Source organism: Mustelus asterias, chromosome 5 (genome assembly GCF_964213995.1).
Source record: "Mustelus asterias chromosome 5, sMusAst1.hap1.1, whole genome shotgun sequence".
NCBI lineage: Eukaryota > Metazoa > Chordata > Chondrichthyes > Carcharhiniformes > Triakidae > Mustelus > Mustelus asterias.
The window spans coordinates 116,296,674-116,307,823 of NC_135805.1; positions in this window are offsets into that span (position 1 = coordinate 116,296,674).

The window sequence follows — 11,150 nt, forward strand, 5'->3', positions numbered from 1 at the left end:
GGGTGAGGTTGGGGCCGGTCAAGGACAGTAGTGGAAACTTGTGTATGGAGTCAGTAGAGATATGCGAGGTGATGAATGAATACTTTTCTTCAGTGTTCACCAAGGAGAGGGGCCATGTTTTTGAGGAAGAGAAGGTGTTACAGGCTAATAGGCTGGAGGAAATAGATGTTCGGAGGGAGGATGTACTGGCAGTTTTGAATAAACCAAAGGTCGATAAGTCCCCTGGGCCTGATGAAATATATCCTAGGATTCTTTGGGAGGCAAGGGATGAGATTGCAGAGCCTTTGGCTTTGATCTTTGGGTCCACGGGGATGGTGCCAGAGGACTGGAGAGTGGCAAATGTTGTTCCTCTGTTTAAGAAAGGGAATAGAAATGACCCTGGTAATTATAGACCGGTTAGTCTTACTTCGGTGGTTGGTAAATTGATGGAAAAGGTCCTTAGGGATGGGATTTATGACCATTTAGAAAGGTGCGGATTAATCCAGGATAGTCAGCACGGATTCGTGAAGGACAAGTCGTGCCTCACAAATTTGATAGAATTTTTGAGGAGGTAACTAAGTGTGTTGATGAAGGTAGGGCAGTTGATGTCATATACATGGATTTTAGTAAGGCGTTTGATAAGGTCCTCCATGGTCGGCTTATGATGAAAGTAAGGAGGTGTGGGATAGAGAGAAAGTTGGCCAATTGGGTAGGTAACTGGCTATCTGATCGAAGACAGAGGGTGGTGGTGGATGGAAAATTTTTGGACTGGAGGCAGGTTGCTAGCGGAGTGCCACAGGGATCAGTGCTTGGTCCTCTGCTCTTTGTGATTTTTATTAATGACTTAGAGGAGGGGGCTGAAGGGTGGATCAGTAAATTTGTCGATGACACCAAGATTGGTGGAGTAGTGGATGAGGTGGAGGGTTGTTGTAGGTTGCAAAGAGACATAGGATGCAAAGCTGGGCTGAAAAATGGCAGATGGAGTTTAACCCTGATAAATGTGAGGTGATTCATTTTGGTAGGGCAAATTTAAATGTGGATTACAGGGTCAAAGGTAGGGTTCTGAAGACTGTGGAGGAACAGAGAGATCTTGGGGTCCATATCCACAGATCTCTGAAGGTTGCCACTCAAGTGGATAGAGCTGTGAAGAAGGCCTATAGTGTGTTAGCTTTTATTAACAGGGGGTTGGAGTTTAAGAGCCGTGGGGTTATGCTGCAACTGTACAGGACCTTGGTGAGACCACATTTGGAATATTGTGTGCAGTTCTGGTCACCTCACTATAAGAAGGATGTGGAAGCGCTGGAAAGAGTGCAGAGGAGATTTACCAGGATGCTGCCTGGTTTGGAGGGTAGGTCTTATGAGGAAAGGTTGAGGGAGCTAGGGCTGTTCTCTCTGGAGCGGAGGAGGCTGAGGGGAGACTTAATAGAGGTTTATAAAATGATGAAGGGGATAGATAGAGTGAACATTCAAAGACTATTTCATCGGGTGGATGGAGCTATTACAAGGGGGCATAACTATAGGGTTCATGGTGGGAGATATAGGAAGGCTATCAGAGGTAGGTTCTTTACGCAGAGAGTGGTTGGGGTGTGGAATGGACTGCCTGCAGTGATAGTGGAGTCAGACACTTTAGGAACATTTAAGCGGTTATTGGATAGGCACATGGAGCACACCAGGATGATAGGGAATGGGATAGCTTGATCTTGGTTTCAGATAAAGCTCGGCACAACATCATGGACCGAAGGGCCTGTTCTGTGCTGTACTGTTCTATGTTCTATGTTCTACATTGAGGAGAAGGAAAGGACAGGGTGTAAAACACAGTGTTGCAGTTACAGATAGGTTGAAGAAAGATCAGCTTAATATATGATGGAATCATTCAAAAGTCTGATGGCAGCAGGGAAGAAACTGTTCTTGAGTCAGTTGGTACGTGCTTTCAGACTTTTGTATCTTTTTCTTGATGGGAGAAGAAGGAAGAGAGTATGTCTGGGGTGTGTGAGGTCCTTGATTATGCTGGCTGCTTTTCTGAGGCAGTAGGAATTATTGATGGAGTAAATGAATAGGAGGTTGGCTTGCTATGGACTGGGCTATGTTTACAACCCTTTGTAGTTTCTTGCGGTCTTGGTCAGAGCAGGAGACATACCAAGCTGTGATACATCTGGATAGGATGCTTTCTATGGTGCATCTGTAAAGATTGGGGAGAATCATAGTGGATATGCCAAATTTCCTTAACCTTCTGAGAAAGTAGAGGTGTTGGTGGGCTTTCTTAACTATAGCGTTGGAGTGGAGGGACCAGGGCAGATTATTGGTGATCTGAACACCTAGAAATTTGAAGCTCTCAACCCTCTCCACTTCATTACCATTGATGTAGACAGGCATGTCCTCCTCTAGATTTCCTGAAATCGATAACTAGCTCCTTCATTTTACTGATGAGGGAGATTATTATCATCACACCATCTAATCAGATTCTTCATCTCTTTCCTCATTGTTGTTTGAGATCTGACCCATTACAGTGGTGTCATCAGCAAACTTGAAAATGGAGTTGGAGTGAAATTTGGCCACTCAGTCATAAATGTATAAGGAGTATAGTAAGGGGCTGAGGACACAGCGTTGCAGGGCACTGATGTTGAGGATAATCGTGGAGGAGGTGTTATTACCTATCCTTGCTGATTACTGTCTATGGGTTAGCAAGTCGAGGATCCAGTCACAGAGGGAGGAGCAGAGTCCTAGGCCATGGAGTTTGGAGATGAGGTTTGGTGTTGAATGCTGAGCTTTAAAAAATAATTAAAAATAAATAGGAGTCTGACATAAATAGATGGAAGTGCATGTTTATGGATGTTCGGGAAAGGATAGATTCAGACTCAGCTGCAATGCTCTCACAATTAAATAGCTGATCATTGCTGTCAAAGCTGGTAAGTGAATACTGGCCATGGTGTTCCAACATAACCATACAACAGAAAGTAGCAAACTCCTTTAGATTGATAGGGAGACAATTAGTGTGAGAAGCAGAATCCATAAGAAGAGGTGGCTTGACTGATAGCGAAATGGTATCTACAGGTTAAAAACCCCACACACAAATTGAAGTCAGGTTATTTGTAGAGTTGGAACCAAATTGCTCACTGCAGGGAATCAGAAAAACTACATTGCCATGAGCTTACATCTGGACAGAACCACCAGTATTCACTTACCTGTTCCATTCTTACTAAAACAAAGAAAGCCCATGAGCACAAAATTCCCGTGATCCAACTGGAAAAGGTTTATCATTTCTAAGCCACCCTTGAATCATCATTATACAGCCTATTTGACAAGTTCCAATCACCTGATTCTTCAACTAAATAGTACGTCTGGCTATAGTATACAGAGTAAGAAGTCTCACAACACCAGGTTAAAGTCCAACAGGTTTATTTGGTCGCAAAATCCACTAGCTTTCGGAGCGTTGCTCCTTCATCAGATAAATGGGAGTTCTGTTCACAGACAGGGCATATAAAGACACAAACTCAATTTACAAAATAATGGTTGGAATGCGAGTCTTTACAGGCAATCAAGTCTTAAAGGTACAGACAATGTGAGTGGAGAGGGGTTTAAGCACAGATTAAAGAGATGTGTATTGTCTCCAGACAGGACAGTTAGTGAGATTTTGCAAGCCCGGGCAAGTCGTGGGGGTTAGAGATAGTGTGATATGAACCCAAGATCCCGGTTGAGGCCGTCGTCATGTGTGCGGAACTTGGCTATCAGTTTCTGCTCAGCAACTCTGCGTTGTCATGTGTCGTGAAGGCCGCTTTGGAGAGTGCTTACCTGAAGATCAGAGGCCAAATGCCTGTGAGCACTGAGGTGTTCCCTAACAGGAAGAGAACACTCTTGCCTGGTGATTGTCGAACAGTGTTCATTCATCCGTTGTCATAGCGTCTGCATGGTCTCCCCATGTACCATGCCTCGGGACATCGTTTCCTGCAGCGTATCAGGTAGACAACATTGGCCAAGTTGCAAGAGTATGTACCGTGTACCAGGTGGATGGTGCTCTCACGTGAGATGATGGCATCCGTGTCAATGATCCAGCATGTCTTGCAGAGGTTGCTGTGGCAGGGTTGTGTGGTGTCGTGGTCACTGTTCTCCTGAAGGCTGGGTAGTTTGCTGCGGACAATGGTCTGTTTGAGGTTGTGCAGTTGTTTGAAGGCAAGAAGTGGGGGTGTGGTGATGGCCTTGGCAAGATGTTTGTCTTCATCAATGACATGTTGAAGGCTCCGGAGAAGATGTCGTATAGTATACAGATGCATGCACAGTAGCCTACTTCTGGCAGGATCCATATCTAGCTGAATTAACAAGGTTTGTGTCCAATGCATGGGATCAAAGTCAATTGGAATCCATTCATATTTTACCTCTTAGCGTATGTGAGTCCAGGAGATAGAATGGGGATGAAATCTCTCCACATTCCCACCTCTCATGGTGCATTATGTTTTTATAGATTGACTATGGATGTTTTGCCTCAGTCACATTCCAATGTTTATCACATAAGGATGAAACTATCAAACAGTAATAGGTGAACAATATTACTATTACAAAAATAACATTGCAGGCACACAAGTGAAGCAGCATTGGAATGTCACAACAACCAATCCCCACTTTGCTTACCTTGCTTTGTAATGTTCTCCAAATTTAGGGTGCCCCCACACATGCAGAGACAGCTTAGCCTTTGAAAGTCACTTTGCCCAGCTACAGGCTAAATTGATTACTGGAATTCACATGAGGTGATTTAAGGCAAATGGCAAAAGAACAAAAGGTGACATGAAGATTTCTTTTTGGTTAGAATCTGTATTGAGGGTGTGGTAGAGACGGATTTAATTGTGGCTTTCACAGAATTGGATAAACACATGATGAGAAAAAAATTGATGTAGCGCTATGGGACAAAGGCAGGGGAGTGGGTCTAGCTGAGTTGCCCTTGCAGGAAGCTGGCCAAATAATGGAATTGCCTCCAGAGCTGTATCCATTTTACGATTCCAACAGGGACTCTGGAAGGCTAAACATAGCCCAGTAGATTACTTTATAAAGGCTAAAATAAATGATCAGACGCATTTATCATAGGTTGATTCACAGATAGTAGGACATTGACAAATAACCAAAGAGGACAATTGGCCATTGAAAGTACAGACAGGAAAACTGTTTAAAATAGTTCATTGTTCTCTCAGCATCTTCTTGCAAACTCTTGAATTAGCCATCTCTTATTATTATGCTTCAAAAACTGTTTGGAGTTTGATATACATCCTGGATATGTTTTGGATAATGTCAGAACTGCTGAGTACTGAAGGATTTTTTTGCTTTATATGTTTAACTTGTATGATTAACATTGAATTATTTGAAAATTACAGCACTTAGAATCTTTACAGTCTAATACTGTAGTAATCAGTTGAAGTTGATAAGTTGGGATAATTCTATTCCAAGCCTGCAGTTTTCACACATGTAAAGCAGAATTTAGTGACAGGACAATGACTGAATATTACATTCCAGTCTTATAATATTATATATAATATATTATACTCGGGTGGCTACACACACAAAATTTCTGTCGACTTTTAAGGGGCATCGTGACAAATACATGAATAGTTTGGGAATAGAGGGATATGATCCCCGGAAGGGTAGGGGACTTTAGTTCAGTCGGGCAGCATGATTGGTGCAGGCTTAGAGGGCCGAAGGGCCTGTTCCTGTAATTTTCTTTGTTCTTTGTAAACTGCAAACTACCTGTAAACAAGTCATTGCCTCTGCCAAGATACACTTTTTTAAGGTTGTGTGGACATGTATTTATCATTGACAGAGAGTTAATTAATTATTCTAATTTGATCGGAATATTTTATTCTGTTATAAGAAAGAACAGTTGTGGGAGTTTTCTTAGCAGAAAAGAACACACATTTCATAATTCGTGAAATCCCTCATATTAAAATCAAATTTGTGTTCAAAAAGCGGCTCATAGCACCCCCACATATCTCAAAGTAGTTATAATCTCCATATAGACTAATAACTTTAAAAACGATACAGACCATGCAGATCTCAAGCTTTAACTCAAGCCATCGGTGCCCACCTATGCCCCCAGCTGAGTGCTCCCACTGCTGTATACAATCATGTGAGCCCTGCTGGAAAGTACATGAGGAAGGGCACTGAGTGCAGACAGGCTCAGCTGTGACCTCCACTGCAGACAAACACTCTGCTGACACTCACTCTCTCACCCAATATGAAGAGTGTTATGAGGCAGAAACCTACCTTTTGCATAGCCAAACAATTCCATTCAGAAGCTGCACCTCATCATGGACTGATTTGAATGCTTTTGTTGCAAAGCAAATTAAAGTTTGACACTTGTTCTAATTTTTTTCTGCACATAGTAATACTACTATTCTTGACCAGAATTTTTTTTAAATTGGGAAATCTTCCCCCATCAATCACTCCTGAGTCAGCAGTTCTGTGTTGGCAAAACCAAGGCATCATCCATTAAGTCAGCACTAGAATCCAGCCGTATGTTTAAATAAATCATTAAAAGTCACAGCCCAAGTTCTTGCAAATATTCCAAACCACTTTTCCTGCACTTAATAGAAATGAATGGATTATTCACCTGCCAATCACATCTGGAGTCTACACTGCTGTCAGTGACTGGGATTGATTTTTAGAAACATCATTTGTATAATATCATTATCCTCCACTCGCTGCATTTTTCTGTAGGAATCTGTTATTGGAGAATTCTGTTTGCTGCAAGGGGGAAATATTCAATGTAAACACACTCTATCGGCAGACTTTGTTTGCTGTGAAATAGATTGCTGTAAGTCCCACTGTGCTGCCAACTCATTGACTGATACATGATGTCAACAGGCACTTCATAATTTTTCAACAGATAAACCATTACATATTTAATAGAAAATCAAGAGCTGTTACGATACTGGTTATCTTATTACCTAAAGAAGAATATGCACAACACATTGAATTCAGTGGATATTTGCTTTCAATCTGATCAGAAGTATAAAGACATCAATGTATTATTTCTGATCTGTCGCTAACACTTTGACGACTGGAGCTCCATGTAGATGGACAATCCTACAGTGCATGGAAAAGCGTCTCAGTAAATCATATTAGTGGCACAGTGGTTAGCACTGCTGTCTCACAGTGTGAAGGACCCGAGTTCGATTCCCGGCTTGAGTCACTGTCTGTGCGGAGTCTGCACGTTCTCCACGTGTCTGTGTGGGTTTCCTCCGGGTGCTACGGTTTCCTCCCACATTCCGAAAGGCATGCTGGTTAAGTGCATTGGCCATGCTAAATTCTTCCTCAGTGTACCCGAACAGGCGCCGGAGTGTGGCGACTAGGGGATTTTCATAGTAACTTCATTGCACTGTTAATGTAAGCCTTACTTGTGACTAATAAATAAACAGATTTCATTCAGAAACATCCGTAGTAAGGTTGAATCCTGACTCAAGATTTTTGCTGCAACTTTCATGTCACTTCAAAATGTAAGCCACTTCAAAGGGGTGCTATGGCTTGAAGACCATAATGTGGAGATGCTGGCGTTGGACTGGGGTGAACACAGTAAGAGTTTTAACAACACCAGGTTAAAGTCCAACAGGTTTGTTTGGTAGCAAATACCATTAGCTTTCGGAGCGCTGCTCCTTCGTCAGATGGAGTGGACATTTCCACTCCATCTGACGAAGGAGCAGCGCTCCGAAAGCTAATGGTATTTGCTACCAAATAAACCTGTTGGAATTTAACCTGGTGTTGTTAAAACTCTTATTGAAGACCATAACTCAGTAATATTTGTTTTAAGACACCTAAAGTTCCTTTGAACATTGATCTAATTTGTAGGAAGCAGAAATTGGACTGAACAGATAGATGGTGATCACAACTGCTGCCACTAGGTGGTGAGGTGGTCATGTTTCTGTTATTGAAGACACTTCGATTTTAGGTTGCCTTTACACTGCAAGATCACAGGATAATTACAGATGAGGATAATCATTCAATCCATTTTAATTGATTAATGCAGAAACATCCGAGCTCTCTCATCGTAGCAGAGGCTTTTGCTTCTGCTGTTCTACCTGGAAGTCTGTTCAATTTATCAATTACTCTATGAAGAAAAATTTCAGGATATCTGTCTTAAAAAGACCTGTTAAGCTTGAACGCACGTCCTCTCGTTCTGCTGCCATAAATTTAATCTGACGTAATATTTAGGTTTAGCAGTTTATCTAGATTTAACAATCATAAACCATACTCCTGTGAAGCAGCTTGGAACATTTTACAATGTTCAGGTGCTTTACCAATTTAAGTTTATGTTCTATGCCTCAATAAGATCACTTCACTGGACAGCTCATTTTAATGCTAAAATAATTTCTGGCTTGTATGGTTTTTTTCATATATTGCTGATCCGTTTGGATGTGTTTCACATCGAGTCAACTCAGGCTGATTGCTCCCTTTCAGCTTCGTCCTTAGCTACTCCAACATCATTCATGGAATATCTGGGTCATCTTGTCTGCATCAAATATCATTAAATATTATTACCTGCCCACATATACAGCTGGAGCAAATCATCATGCACTTTCAGAGTCCACTCTTCCAATTCCTATGCATTGCATTTGCAATGAACCTGGTAAAAGGTTTAATGACCTCACTCAGGTGTTTGAGGTTATTGAATGCATCTGCACATTATGGCCGGAATTTTACCAGCACGCCCACCCGAAGCTCGTGAGATCGCGCCTGAAGCCAACGGAGAATGCCGTTCTGCGAGCTTCACCCACCCCAAAAATCAGGGCCTGCATCTCCCATCCACCGTACCACACACTCCCTCACACTGCTCAATGCACCACATCTCTATCTGATGAAGGAGCAGTGGCCTGAAAGCTCGTGATTCCAAATAAACCTGTTGGACTTTAAGCTGGTGTTGTGAGACTTCTTACTGTGCCCACGCCTGTCCAACGCCGGCATCTCCACATCATGTTAAACTTTATCATTCTTTAGTCCCTGCACCCCAGAGATGACATAACTTCTGAGCCACTAATGAATACAAGATCAACCATGAGAATTAGCTGTCATGGCATCCTTGATAGACTGGGTCAAGAAACACTCCTGCACTATATTTACCAGCTCCAATTCTAACCCACTCAAGTCTTTCTAGTTTATCTTGGTTGAAGAAAATCTAAAATAATTTTCCGTTCTCATAGATCTTTCTTATCACTTCAAAGGGCAAACTAAACTTCTTGTGCTGACATGGGGCTCAACAGAATACCCCTAGGGTTCATTTGGAGATTTTTGCACTAGAACTTTCTAAGCAGGGTAATGCATTTTGCAGTTTTCTAATTCCCACAGGAAACGCTTATTTTTCCTTTCAGTTATATGTAACATATGCCTATTTTTATTTTGTTTCTGCTGTCTTTTCTATACAATCTATACTCCTAAATAGAATATTAATTTTAGCTATGGTTCTAAGAATCTCATCACAGTGTGGTTCTCTGCAGCCTCCAGCTCTGGAAACTTATATCAAAAGCTCCTAACATTATAGATTTCACCCTCACATTCCCTTGGTCTGCCTGTCCCTAATCTCTGGCTCCGCTGTGCCTTTTTGGGCATCTATGTCCATACCCAGCTGTTGATTGACTTTTACCCTAAGATCTTTTTCATTTGGGATCCTGTTTCCGCCCTACCCATGCCCCCACCCCTGCCCTTGTCTGGTTCAAAGTTTCTATTACTGTCGGAATGTTCTTAGTAAGTCCAATTTGGTTTAAATATAGCTCATCTCTTTTTTATTGTCAAAGGATTGCAGATTATTTTATGATGTTGGCATTGCTGTTCTTGCACCAAACTGCCAGCTACTCATCCACTTTTTCAATTCTTTTGGTAAATGTTAAATGCTGGGAGTACAACAGAAAGCATTACTTTAAATCTTCTATTTTTCAGTTTGAACTGTTTCTCATATGTGTGGTTTCTAAGTTCTCTATATTATTTCTCCCTGTCATTCCAGCTGACATGAACTTCAGACTTGCACCTACATAGCATTTTTTTGTGATCGCAACGTGAACCAAAACATTTCACAGCAGTATTGTATTGAAAATTGCAGCGTGCATTTTGTCCCCATAAGGCTACCGTACCAGCAGAGGAAGTCTAGGAGGAGAATAAAGGAATCGGTACAGCACCTGCAGTTGTGTTCCTGAATATTTCTTTGTGATGCTTACTGCTTCTTCCCAAGTACTTCACAGCAACCAACAAGCATCTTTCTTCTAAAGTAGGAATTGCATTGTGCACACTACAAGTTTCCACTTAACAGCAACGAGACAATGAGCAGACAATCTATTTAAATGATGTTGGTTAAGGATAACTCATTGCTCTTCTTGGGAAAAAAATGCCATTTTATATCCACCCAAGAGAAAAGATGGAGACATTGCTCATTATCTGAAGGATCTCCAACTGTACAGCACTTCCTCAGTAATAAGCAGTACTCAGGAATTGGGCTGGAATCCATAACCTTCTCCTGGAGGCAGGAGTGCTGCCAACTGAACCACAGCTTTCATTTGATTTGATTTGATTTATTATTGTCACATGTATTAACATACAGTGAAAAGCATTGTTTCTTGTGCGCTATACAGCCAAAGCATGCCATTCATAGAGAAGGGTAGGAGAACGTGCAGAATATAGTGTTACAATCATAGCTAGGGTGTAGAGAAAGATCAACTTAATGCAAGGTAAGTCCATTCAAAAATCTAACAGCAGCAGGGAAGAAGCTGTTCCTGAGTTGGTTGGTACGTGACCTCAGACTTTTGTATCTTTTTCTTGAAGGAAGAAGGTGGAAGAGAGAATATCCGGGGTGCTTTGCTGAGGCAGCGGGAGGTGTAGACAGAGTCAATGGATGGGAGGCTGGTTTGCATGATGGATTGGGCTGATACGTAATATTGTATATAAGGGGAAAATGACAGAAGGAGAAAAAATATATTAGACTCTAAAAGCCCCCTATTAGTTCTCCTACTACCCACACAGTGATGTCACACAGCACATGACTTGCACCCAGGGTCAGCCCAGTGTTGGACAGAACTGTGTGTATCAGCAAGCATAAAGATAACTTCTAGCTTGTACTCTTTACTGTATATTTGTAAATAGTTCTAACAATCAATAAAGACTTACAGTTAATCTATGTATGACAATGAAAACTTCTAATTAGTATTCTGTAA